Genomic DNA, 14,406 nt, shown 5'->3' with positions numbered 1-14,406 from the left:
TATACAATAAATTTTGCTTCTATGTATTTAGAGTTTTTATTTCATAAAATATCTATATATTATAACATTTATAAAATATAAACTTTTTAACAATATCTAAAATAAAAGTATGTAACATATACTTATAAACTATATAAATAGGAACTCTTTTTTATAAGCTGTTTTTTTATTTATATATTATATTATACATATAATTTATTTTAACTGTTTTTGGTATTTGATTCTTTTAGAATTATTTCTAATAAATGTGTTTGGCGCTTTTCATTTCTTGCCATCCGGTCAATAGCTTCACTCATTTTAAATGTTGCCTCAGCTTGTAATTTTATTGCCTCAGCTAATAACTGTAAATATACATATTATTAGACTTAACAATAAGTAAAATTAGGATGGCTTTTATGTTTATAAATAAAACTATAAACTGGACAAAATAAAATATGCATCTCGGATATTTCAATATTTATATATTTTATCTTATCCATTTACTATATTTATTACTTTATTATTTTACTAACTTGCATTGCGTTTGCTTGTCTGTCTGTTATATTTTCAAAAGTTTTTCGAGCCTCAGAAAATTGTACGGATAATTGCTTTGAACCTACATCCATAAGTAAGTCATTAATAAAAAATACATATATACAAAATATGAGTGTTTATATATATATATATGTACAATATAAAAAATTTATAGTTTTAATATACTTACAATTTTTACGTAATTTTTTGTTATTATTTTGTATTTTGTTATCTAAAAATATGTAAAAAAAATAATTATTTAATACATATATGTGTATAATTATCTTAATATAAATTAAAAATTTTTTCGAGATTTATATAAATTTTAATTTAATTATACTAACGAATAATATTTTGTGATGTAGAAGGCTCTGCAACATCTTTTGTTATTTTCACTACTTCCATCTTTTCATTTTGTATCTCATTATCAAGAAATATAATTTGAGCTCCTTCCAAATTTTCGATTGTAAATCCTTCATCTGTATTGACTAAAATAAAATAAAGTAAGAATAATATAAATATTTATTTACAATATTACATTGTTTTATTATACACAATTTTATTACATAAATATTTATTTCAACATGAATAACACTTGTAAGAATATAAGAAAAATACATACTATCATCATTTATTTCTGGTATAATAATAGGAGCTGGGGGATTATTAAACTTTCAGTATTTCCTGTTGCTAATTCTTCAACAGCATTCTAAAAAGATATGTATATATAAAATTGCAAAACATCAATTTTGTTTATAAAAAACTAAAACTTGAAAGAAAAATCTCTTTTTCACATACATTATGTTCTTCAGGAAAGCTATCAGGTACAGCTGTAAGGCCTTGCACATAATCATGCCCAATGATTCCTAATATTCGTTTGTCTAATTCGAATAATGTAATATCAATAGGATTATTTCCCGTTTTTGATCTTACTTGGCTTAATTTTTGTAGTTTTTCAGATATTTTGGATTTGTGATCTCTCCAAGTCTATTAAATGTTATGTTATTAAATAAAATAAATTAATTTTATTATTATTATTCCTTTTTAATTTAATTACTGGTTACACTAAAAAAATTAATCTCTTCTTTTATTTTTTTATTTATATTATATACTTACATTTCTCCATGATTTTACATCTTTTCGTTTTCCATCTGTTGACAAAGAGTTTAAATAATCTGACAATTTATCTCAACTTTCCTGTAAATTTTCATTGGCATTTATTGTACTAAATTTTCCCGTTGCCATATATGGATGTTGTTCTAAATGTGTTACAAGGGCTTCAATTTGATGTCGACTCGCCCTTCCTTGACGATTTTTAGAAGTTTTTCTAAATAATTCATTATTAAATTAATATATATTAATAAATATATATTACATACATATATATTTTTATAATATAGCTTATAGGTTTTATATAGTTTATACAGGGTGTCCCGAAATTACCGGTAAATATTCTAATGGCAGGTTCTTTAGAACATTTTATAACGAAAAGTTTAATACAAAAATGTCGAGGCTATAATAGTTTTCAAATTAGAAAGATTTAAAGATCACGAATGACAAGACTAGAATTTCGCGCTATTTAATAACTGTCCATGACGATTATTCCTCTTTAAGATCTGATCAACGACTGCCCGTCGCTTCATCGCGGCGGGTGCTGAGTTTCCCTCCGAACTGCATGGTTTTTTCGGAGGGGGTCCCTTAGCAACATGATCAAATATGGTTATGTTACTGAATTCGCGTTTTAGTGCAGGCGAGGAAGTTCAAAGTCGAATTTCCTCGCTTGTACTTTTAGCAATTCGGCGACACCTTTCCGGTTTCGTGTTCGCGCTCGGTCTCGGGCGCGCGTGGCTCGCTGCGTCAGCGGCTCGCGCGATTATCGCTTCGCTCGCGATGCATTCCTGCATCAATATAATTATATGTATATATATATATATATATATATATATATATATATATATTCATTAAATCTGTAGCCTTTTCTGGGGCTATAACAGCGTGTATCATCATCTTCCACGAATAGTTTCTCACATATATGACACTGAGTCGCGCTTCTTTCCATTCATCTTTAAAGCGTTAAATTTACCATGGGGACATTGGTTGTTAAAATATTTTCTACACGTTGTGCCAAATTTTTAATTTCGTCGACGAACCACGCAACGCAATTGGCTTTGCGACGAGAATGATACGCGGATAACGAATTATGGTACGAGCAATGTACATAATAAGCGATACTAAATACTTGGTGATGTTGATAAAAATTTTCTTCTTTTTTCACCAAAACGCACTCCGCAGATCGGCATACACAATAAAAGGTAGTCGCTCCTTTCTGTTGTAGTTGGCTAATGCGAGCCGCTTGTCCTTATCGCTCGGTAACCGGATAGCACAATCGTTTATCTTTTCATAGTCTACTGTATGCGACTGTAGTTTCTCGTCCGAGTGAAAATAGTGCATGCATCTGTAAAATAAAAGTTAAAATTTTTATATCCCTGTTTTAAATATTTTTAGACAGTTTTATTAAATATACATACCGATCACAGATATATTTTTTAACCTTGTATTTGCTGAGTTGCGAACTCACAAGCCTGGATAAATTCTTAATCCACGCGAAATGTCCAATATCTCGCGCATCTTGCGTAGAGCAAGTTGACGTGCTTGTCCCTCTTTTGCTCCGTAAGGCGTAACGGGATAATGTTTTCATTCTCGATATACACATTGATTGAAATTTCATTATAATTTTCAAATTTTTTAATTTAATTAAGAGTGACTAGAAACTCAATATCTTGGAGATTCAGTACTGTTGTATAATGCGGGTATGACGATTGTCGGTCTGTGTATTCAAAGAATCTTTTTGCATTCCAATAGTATTTCACAATTTATCCGGCTATGATTCTCACTTTATAATCGAGGAAATAGCCACAACGTTCGAAGGAGAAATCCATTTTCTTCTGATAACAAAAGAAAAATATATTTCATTTACAAAACATGTTAAGGGTACGAAAGACAAATCGGGAAATCACATTAAATTACGTTTCATAGATTCATTTAAATTTCTCACAACAAGTCTTGACAAATTGGCATCTTTCAACTGGATACAGAGCAGCCACCACCGCCCACGCAAAACATGCATTGTCTTGAGATTGCACGTTAAGCACTGCTCGTTTCATTATTATCTTTCGCGGTAATTGCACATAACATCCGGCGTGCATAGGATTATATTTATTTATATTTACTGTCAAATTTATTATACGCGATAATGCCCATCCGCTATCGCGTTCCTGAAATTCTTCGAACGATGCAAGGATGGGCTCGGCGACTCGCCACTCATACCACTCGCGTAAATCGGATGTATGAAAGAGTTCAAAGTTTCTCGTATTGATTGATTTATTGGCGCGCTTATCGCCCGCCACAAACTCGCCGTTAAACACTGTATTCACTTTCACAGTGTTGTGTTTTTGCATAACGGATCGTACGTGCTCGAGCATAATGTCACTCGCGTCTTCCAAAAATTGACGAGGTTCGATGTGATTATAATTTATAACCGCACCAGTCATGATACGACCTTCGAATGCCGTATCGATCTCTCGTCAAATCAATCCATTTTCTCGCGAACTGCATCCTGCACCCGCGTGTACGAAACGCCTGCGCAACACGTTTTTCAATCCTTCGAGTCGCGCGATTCGAGCAATCACGATTGTCGATTTCCGATCGATAATCGTGGTCGTTTAATTCGACTTTGTTTTTCCAACAACTCGATACATTCGTTATATTGCGCCTCCCACGCAATGTACTCCTCCACTGAATTTACCCGGGTGGATTGCTCCCACACAATTTGCTCAGCCATGTTTTTCAGACCAAACAAGATGCACGACTCGAAAATAATGGAGGTGCACCTCTTTGCTGCGAATTTATATCGCGATTCATAGACGTTTCTATTACGCATTTCGCGATTTGTCATCTAACGATGACGTTATGTCGAAAAAATTTTTGTGCTGTATTTAGAAAATTAGCAGCTGCATATCAGCACTTGAAAGTTTTGCAGTTTCAAATTACATGCAGCTGCGGATTTGTCACGCACACTTTAAACATTTTAGTAAGATTCGTTAGCGCGTCGATAATTTGTAGTTTCAAATTACATGCAGCTGCGAGTTACTTTTTGATAATTTGTCACTTACATTTAGAATATTCAGGTGTGATTTCATTAGAAAATGTTGTCGTACCTCGACGCATGGAAAATTTTAAGCACATTCAGCTAAAATCTTTGGAGATGTAATTATTAATTAGCAGCTGTATATAGGCGCTTGGAGAAAAAAACTTGCTATATCAACAATCACTCCCTCCACATTACAATTTGTAGTGCTAAATTGTGAACAATAACCCCTCCACATTGCAGTGTGTAGTGATAAATTGTGTTTTAATACTTAAAATAATTTAGTATTGTGTCAATCGTTTGTGGTCTCCGCTAAAAGAAGCAACATGAATTATTACGTTCCGATTATGGACACTGCCAAACAAAGAGTAAGTTTTATTTTTTAAATAATATTTTTATTATTTATATTAGTTTTAAATAATATTTTTAATATTTATATATATTAATATTATATTTTTAATAACATTTTCTAAAATTTTGTAGCATTTCATCCGAGTCTCGTCGCGCGGGTCGTATCTTGGAAAGAAGGTATGCTCTAACCCCGACATCATACAAATACTTGGAGATTGGAATAAGCGTCGGAGCTATGTCATATGTGGAATTACTTGTTAGTGATAACCGAGGCAATCAAATAGTATTGCCTATCGTTACCTGGCACTCATTGATGCAGAAACGTACCGATATTGAACGACATGTGCAATTGACTGAAAGTGAGCTATTATGGATCTGTGATCTATCTATCCAAATGATTACATTGACTGATTCCAAGATTGTTAAATTAACATTATCTAATAATTCTTTGTATATGCATCCGCAAACATTGGTGCATTTATTCGATTTTGAAGACTGTATCGATCATATGCATTTCTGGCTGTGTCAGAATACATATATTGTTAATGAAAAGTTTAAACAATTTGTTAGCGTTTTGCAACGCAATAATATCACTGACGTTTACAATGCGATAAAAGTGATACGTGAGAGTGACGCGTTTGACGGCAAATCACTCGTAGATTGTGAATTGTTAACATGTGCTGTAAATATTTTACTCTATGATGTTTGCAATAAATAAATTACCGTTTTTATTACTAATTTTTATTATTTCTTTCTTCGCCTATTTTTTATAAAACGTATGATGTATATAGTTGGATCTACATTCATTCTGCTAAAGATGTTGAAAATACTGATGTAGATGAGACGTGATACTCGAGTTAGAGGGAGATGATACATGATACTCGAGTTAGACGGAAATGAGAGATGTGACACTTGTTGTGCCTCCAGGAGGGGGTACAGGATTTTTTGGGATTCGTTCAGGGAAGGCCGGGGATACGGCGGGCAGTGGCCACCTTTTATTTTAATAATATTTTTTAATTGCTTGCTTTCTTCGTTTTTATAATAAATAATAGTTAAATAAAATCAATGGGTTGGTATTTTGTCACTGCTCCCAGCGTACGTATTTACACTCGTGTGTATTATCGGTTAAAGGGAGAGAGCGGTATCTCTCGTATACTCTGTCGTACAGGTAGTCTGATACGCGTCGGCTTATCTCAGGCGCGCATATATCATCTCTTAGTTATTCGTGTATTTAATACTCGTTCTATTTAATAACTGTCCGTGACGATTATTCCTCTTTAGGAATCATCGATTGCCCGTCGCTTCATCGCGGCGGGTGCTGAGCTTCCCTCCGAACTGCATGGTTTTTCGGAGGGGATCTCTTAGCAACATGACCAAATATGGTTATGTTGCTGAATTCGCGTTTTAGTGCAGGCGAGGAAGTTCAAAGTCGAATTTCCTCGTTTGTACTTTTAGCAATTCGGCGACACCTTTCCGGTGCATCTCCGAGAGCGCTTTCCGGTTTCGCGCTCGGTCTCGGGCGCGCCTGGTTCGCTCCGTCAGCGGCTCGCGCTTCGCTCGCGATGCATTCCTGCAATCAATATAATTATATGTATATATATATATATATATATATTTATTAAATCTGTAGCCTTTTCTGGGGCTATAACACCCCTCCCCCGTTGGAAAAGAAAACGGAGGTACAACGTTTTCTGTTTTAGGGAATTTATCTCATTTTCTTAAGTTTTAAGTTTCCCGATATATATATATATACTATATGTTTTCTTTTATATTATTTTCTTATTCTAGTTTACAATTTTGTTTGTTTTCGCGTTTACAATATTTAAATATAATCGTTTTTCTTATCTAAAATCGCGTGCTTAGGCTACGTTTTAATATTGGTTTCGGGAGTCGGTCAATCGGTTCGGATCGCTCCTCGTCGTATATCCTAATTAATGGTCGCTTTCTTCTTTTATTTTTGTTTCTTATGACTGTGTAAAGTACAATTAATATTATTATTATTGTTATCGTGATTGTTCCGCTTGTCGCCATTGGATATACGAATTGTTTTTTCGCGAAGAAATTTTGTTCGTTACTTTTTAAATTGTTGTCTATTTCTTCTAGTTGTAATTTTAATTTTGTCAGTTCCATTCGGTGTTGACCTATGTCTTGTATCGTGTCATTATCGTGTGTTATCGTGTTGCGTTCTCGTACCAGTGTCAAGTTATATTCAGGCAGATACGTTTCTATATCCGTTTCATAGATTGTCTGCTTCGTCTGTATAGTCATGTCTGGAGTTATTAATTTGCATTTTCCCTTCAGCGTAATTTTCCCAGTGTTTTTAATCACTGTTTTGTATTCTTGTCGTTTGTCGTATTGTATTGTTAATTGTTGTTCTGTAGCAGTCGAGTAGAGCCATGTTTGTGGCTGTTGTAATGCGATCCATGTGGTACGCATTGATATAATGTATTTCGTTTTACAGTTACGTTGACGCTGCTGTGTATAAATTTGTATTTCGCATGGTGCATTTAAATTTACTCTATATGTCGGTGTCGCATGCTCACATGTGTATTGTGAGTTAATGTTAATACTATAATCTTTTAAATCTTTTTGTTACTATAACGTATGTTAGTTTTTTTTGTCTACCGCAATTATTTTATTGTTAATTTCTGTTACTGCGAATATATTGTTATAACTGAATACAGGTAACGCAATTACATTCATTATGGTATAGCTCGGTTGCGCAATTAATGGGAAGATTAGAATAGTATAAATAATTGCTTTATCGCTGAATACGCTTATTTTCGCGTGTTTTTCTATAGTAAGCCAATCTTCGGTATGTACTTGAAAAGGGAAGTACAGTCCTTGTGGCAACTGCTGTGTTGCTTCCTTTAAATGTGTAATTATGCTATCTATCGGTGTTAATCTCGGATGCATTGCTCCGTTTTTTGTATATGTTAGATATTCTATAATGTTATCCGCGTCGCGTATTAATTCTGCTATTACTGCGGTAATTATGGTAAAGTGTTCGTTTATCTCGCTGCGTTCTATATACTCATTTACTCGTTTCTGTAAGAGGTATTCGTTACGTTGTATTGTATTTTCGATTTTATCAATATGCCTGATAGTCGTATTTATTATTTTAATTTGATTTTGTACGGCATGCTGTATTGTTTTTTTGACTGTTTTCTAATATGTTAAATTGTTCGTTAATTCGTTTTTCGTCGTTAACGTCCATTGTGCCAAATAAAGACTTTGATAAGGAACCTATTCCGTCTATGAGTCCTCGTTTATTTGTCTGTTTTTTGTATATCGTTTTAATTTGTATTATGACATTTTTTAAATATTTTGCTTCTCTTTTTGTTAGGATGTCTAGGTTCACACATGTATCTCGAAGATAATGAGTGTGAAATTTCATAGTTTCGCATAATCTTTCGGTCTGTTTTAAAAATTCGTTTATTTGCTCGTATCTTTCGTCTAAGTTTGATAAATCTAATTTTATTACTAGTTTCCAGTTTTCTTTTGCGTAGTGGATTGTCCGATTTCTTCGAAGAATAACCCTGGATTATGTTTAATTCTTGTATTTGGTATGAGAGATTCGTTTCGTCGTCTTTCGTGTAACCTTTGCTGATCCAGCAGGCGAATGTTCTGTAATATATTATATTTCATTTTATTATATTTTATCTCTTGGGTGTCGCTCGCCTTCTCTGACTTCGCGAGGTTCGCGCTAATCCAGCGGGTGATACACCGGTAATATTATAATGTTGGTTTAGTCTCTTAACGACTTTTGTTTGAGGCAGATCTCACTATCATATAGGCAAGATGCAACGATTTTTATTGCACTGGAGTTTGCCGATTTGTCGCGAGTGTGATGGGTATCGGGATGGTATTCATCCCGATATCTGCCGCGATTGTTTTCGGGGTCGCCTGCCGGTTGTGGGTCTACCGCCGCCGGTGGACCCCGTAGTGCGGACGCGGAGTGCCGTTCTCCGAAGTTCCCGGGTCGCGGGGGGCAAATTGTCCTACCGCGTTACTTTTGCTAAACCCGGTGTGAGGTTTGTGCGGGCAATGGTGCCCGCCCTGGACCCAATGCATCCCGTCCGCGTGGAGCAACTGATGAAGGTCCATGATCAGTTTGATTTCTTCGAGTTGAGATGTTGCCGGGGGGAGGAGGAGGAGAACTAGGACACGGATCCTTGAAGAAGGTGAGTACTAGTTTTCTATATATGGCTTAAGCTTGTTTACATGTAAGCGGATGTTTTTCCTTCCTTTCTTTACCGTGTAGTTGATATTCGAATGCTTTTCGATTATTATGTACGGTCCGATCCATAGAGATTCGAGTTTTTTTTATCTTCCGCATCGTAGCGTTTCATCGTAAATGAGTACTTTATCGCCGATTTTGAACTTTGTTTCTTTTGCGGTTCGATCGTAGTGTTCCTTCGATTTCAGTTTTTTCTCTGTGAGATTATCTTTTGTAACTTGATTCGTGGCGCGTAATCTTTCTTTTAGCTCTTGCGCGTAATCGTCATAGTTGTACGTCGGTTATGGTGGTTCCGTTAATGCTGTCGGTATTTCGGCTTGGTATCCGTATACTAGCTCGAAGGACGTGTATCTTGTAGCTGTATGTGGCGTAATGTTATAGGTGAACATCGCGAACGGAATCCATTCGTCCCAGTCAGTCTGATTATTATTAATTATATTATTAATATAATGTCGTAGATATTCTGTTAATGTTCTGTGCGATCGTTCTAACGCGCCGTTACTTTCAGGATGATACGCGGTCGTCTGAATTTTATTTATTTTTAATAATTTACACGTATTTTTAAATATTTCGCTTAAAAAATTTGTGCCTTGATCGGTTAAAATTTTTTCCGGTATTCCGTATTCTAAAATTATTTTCGTGGTAAATTCTTTACCCACGGTGTTCGCTTCTTGATTTGGTATCGGTATTGTTTTACTAAATTTTGTCAAACTATCTTGAAAAGTTAGTAAGTATTTATTTCCGGTATTAGTTATCGTTAATGGACCGACTATATCTAATGCACATTTTTCGAACGGTTTACTCGGTGTATCGGTGATAACGAGAGGTGCTTTAAATCGTCGCGATAATTTATTTTTTTGGCAAGTGTTACATTTTTTAATGTATCGTTCGACGTCTTTCGTTAACCCGGTCCAATTGTGCGTGAGGCGAATTCTGTTTATCGTCCTCTCGATACTTTGGTGTCCTCCTGTGGATGCATCATGATATTCATATAATATTTGTTTCTTTTCTTCTGCGCTATAGGCACGTGTCGCATCGTTGCTATCTTTCTCGTCCTTTTCTTTATCTCTTTCTTCGCTGCTGACATCGTCCATCTCTTCGTCTTCCGCGGTGAGAATTTTTTTTCTCTCTTGCTCATCGTCGTCTTGCGTTACGTTGCAGCTTAGCGTATCGGCGTTCGCGTTCGCACGTCCGGCCTTATGTATTATCTCATAGTCGTACTCTTCTAATTTTATTCGCCATCGAATTAATCGTGATCCTGGATCGTTCACGTTAAATAACCATATTAGAAGTTTGTGATCTGTAATGACCTTAAATTGTGTTCCGTACACGTAGGGTCTGAAATGCTTTACAGCCCATACAATAGCTAATAGTTCCTTTTCGGTAGTGCTATAGTTCTGTTCCGCGCGGTTCAGTACTCGGCTGGCGTAAGCTATCGGTCGGTCGCTGCCTATCTTTCCTTGCGATAAGACCGCTCCGATCGCGTAGTCGGATGCGTCTGTAGTTATATTAAATTGTTCAGCGAAATCTGGATATTTTAATACGGGTGCCGTTATTAATTTATTTTTAAGTACTTCGAAGACATTTTGTTGCTCTGTGGTCCACACAAATTTTTCGATTTTCTTTGTCAATTTCGTTAATGGTTTAGCTATTTTCGAGAAATCTTCTATGAATCTTTGATAGTAACCGGCTAGACCTATAAATGATTGGATATCTTTCACCTTTTTTGGCGTCGGGAAATCTCTTACCGCTGTTAGTTTAGAACGGGTCAGGAGATATTCCATGTTCTGATATTATATGGCCCAGGTACATTACTTCTTTGCGTAGGAATTCGCATTTATCCGGCTGTAATTTTAAATTATTAGTTCGAAGTCGTTGCAGCACTTCCTTGAGTCGCTTGTTATGATCTTCGAGGCTTACTCCGTAAATGACGATGTCGTCTAGATAGACCAGGCATTTGAGTCCTTGTATTCCTGTCAATACAGAGTTCATTAATCTCTGAAATGTCGCCGGTGCGTTTTTCAATCCAAAGGGCATTTGGTTGAACTCGTAATGTCCATACGGAATTGAAAAGGCAGTTTTAGGCTTGTCCTTTTCGGCCATTGGTATTTGATGATATCCAGATGCTAGATCTAACGTTGTGAAGTATTTTGCGTTTCCCAGCTGGTCCAGTATATCCGTAATATTAGGCAGAGGGAAGGAATCGCCGATCGTCAAGTCGTTGAGCTTTCGAAAGTCTATAACTATTCGAAGTTTCGGTTTACCTGATACGTCGGTCTTTTTTGGTACTACTAATAGCGGAGCATTCCATTGACTAGCGCTGGTACGAATTATTCCGTCTTCCAACATTTGTTGCACTTGTTTATTTACTTCCGTCTTATGTTTCTCCGGAAGGCGATACGGTCTTACATTTACCGTTGAGGCGTCTACGCGCGTATTTATCTCGTGCGCTATCGTCGCAGTGCACGACAGTTGTTCTCCATTCAGGTGAAATATGTTGCTATATTCATCACATATCCTTGAGAGTGCCTGTCGTTCTTCAGAGTTGAGATGCTATGTTCGCAACAATTGTCAAATGCGCTCGTTATGTAGGATATTTTTATCGTCCGTCCCCACGGCTATTGTATAGATACCGTGCGGATTATCTTTATCGATGTCGTCTATAGTTACAACAGGTGTACACACACCAGCATAAATGGTGTCCGTCGGTAAATGTGTATGTACGTACGTGTATGACAACCGAAAGCGTCACATACACATGCAGCGCGTACGTACGTGTCACTTGAAGCGCGGTAGAATTCATGCAGCGGAGGAGAAAAAAGTGGGAGGCAATCCGATGTTGCATAGCGCAAGCCGCACGATCGAGAGAGAAAACATGACAAGACGTGATGCCGATTAGTGGTGTCCTATAACTCTGTCTCACTCACTCTACGCATGAGCGAAAAAGCTATAGGACACCGCGTTGTCTCTATATGCGTCTCGTTCGCTCTCGTGCTTATGTCATGTTTTCTTTTTTATTCCTTCAAGAAACGTGGCTGAGTCTTGCGAATACCGGCATTCATAAAATTTTAATTATATCATATATTAGAAATTGATCGGTTTCATACATAGCAAAGAAACATATTCCATAAAAAATGGGTGCAAATTTACAATTACTGTTCTAGTGAATCTCAAAATTACTCATAATAATACATGTATAATTTTTTACCAAATTTTTTACATAATAGAAAAAAAAATTACGCAATCATAAATAAATTAATAATTAATTAGAATGAGCATATGTTTCTTTGCTATATATGAAACCGATCAATTTCTAATATTAATATGATATAATTAAAATTTTATGAATGCCGGTATTCGAGCCGCAAGGCTCAGCCACCTTTCTTGAAGAAATAAGAAAGAAAACATGACATAAGCGCGAGAGCGAATGAGATGAATATAGAGACAACGCGGTGTCCTATAGCTCTCTCGCTCATTCATACGTAGAGTGAGTGAGACAGAGTAATAGGGCACCACTAATCGGCATCACGTCTTGTCATGCTTTCTCTCGATCGTGCGTCTTGCGCTAAAGATGCAACATCGAATTGCCTCCCACTTTTTTCTCCTCCGCTGCATGAATTCCGCCGCGCTTCAAGTGACACGACGTACGCGCTGCATGTGTATGTGACGCTTTCGGTTGTCATACACGTATGTACATACACATTTACCGACGGACACCATTTAAGCCGGTGCGTGTACATATATATATATATATATACAGGGTGTCCCAGAACAACCTTCCGTCCGTAAAATGACGTATTTCTGACACAATTCTAAGACAATTTTTCCTTTACCAAAATTTGATTTGAAGCGTAGTTTGTGTGTTATAAGCAAAAATAGTTAGCAAATCACGCGTCGAGTATAGAAGGCAGGCAGGAGCGGCGCGAGCGCGGGCGCAGCTGACCGTCCGACGGGTGATTACCGCCGCATGAGTCGCTAACTATTTTATCTTATAACATAAAATTATGCTTTAAATAAAATTTTGGTAAAGAAAAAAATGTCTTATAATTACGTCAGGAATACGTGTTCCTTAAAATAACATTACTTTAATGACCAAAAGTTCACCCGTCGGACGGTCAGCTGCGCCCGCGCTCGCGGTGCGCCGCGCCGCTCCTGCCTGCCTTCTATACTCGACGCGTGATTTGCTAACTATTTTTGCTTATAACACAAAACCTACGCTTCAAATCAAATTTTGGTAAAGGAAAAATTGTCTTAGAATTGTGTCAGAAATACGTCATTTTACGGACGGAAGGTTGTTCTGGGACACCCTATATATATATATATATATATATATGTACTTACCACGCACACACACACATGCGCGCGTGCACGCATATATATATGCACAGAAAAGAAAAGAAACTTAAAGAAAAAAATATAAATTTGTAATGTTATATATTTTTCTCTTTAAGACAATATGTTTGCTTTACACCAATTAATTCTTCCCATTAGTCTATGCAAAAATAAAAATATTAAGATAAAATGATCGAGAAATGATTATTTACAAGATATTTCATAGTTTATGCAAAATTATATGAAATTAAAATATAAAATATCTCCTAAACACTATTCAATTTTGCATACCCTCCCCCTTGCCACTATTATTCGCCTTTGTGGTTTTTTTTAGCAGAACCTGAGGCTGAGAGATTTGAGCTCGGATCTGACAATGAGCCTTCACCAACGCTTTTCCCTCAAGAATTGCTTTTTATAGCAGCGTTTAGCAGCGTGCTGCCGTATCTAATACTAATAATAGATTTTTCATTGATCTGAAAAAGGCCAACCTCCATGTTTTTTGTGTTTTCTAATAATCTTAAGGAAGCTACGTTCTAGATGATTTTCATAAAATTTTTTGTAAGTCTTTGCTGAGCAGAATAAAAATATTAGAGTCCTACCAAGTCTCGATTCTAGGACCTGTTTTTTAGCAGGCAATCACTCTGCCACCAAGTTACTTATTGCATATCACTGTGTTCTCTCTCTCTCTCTCTCTCTCTCTCTCTCTCTCTCTCTCTCTCTCTCTCTCTCTCTCTCTCTCTCTCTCTCTCTCTCTCTCTCTCTGCTCGCTTATATATTTTTGAATGCCTACACAATTCATGACCGCCATCTTGGCCGAACATTT

The 14,406-nt window shown here is 36.2% G+C and overlaps 1 long non-coding RNA gene across 1 annotated transcript; it reads right to left on the bottom strand.

Moving 5' to 3' along the window:
* Nucleotides 1-252: 252 nt before the first annotated feature.
* Nucleotides 253-988, bottom strand: LOC140675809 (uncharacterized). The gene is made up of 4 exons (XR_012048479.1): nt 858-988; nt 704-745; nt 513-595; nt 253-341 (listed from the first exon to the last, which is right to left on the bottom strand). It is a non-coding gene; the product is annotated as an uncharacterized lncRNA (long non-coding RNA).
* Between the last annotated feature and the right edge of the window lie 13,418 nt (nt 989-14,406).

Source organism: Anoplolepis gracilipes, unplaced genomic scaffold (assembly GCF_047496725.1).
Source record: "Anoplolepis gracilipes unplaced genomic scaffold, ASM4749672v1 Contig18, whole genome shotgun sequence".
Lineage (NCBI taxonomy): Eukaryota > Metazoa > Arthropoda > Insecta > Hymenoptera > Formicidae > Anoplolepis > Anoplolepis gracilipes.
This window is presented reverse-complemented; position numbering and strand designations above follow the sequence as displayed.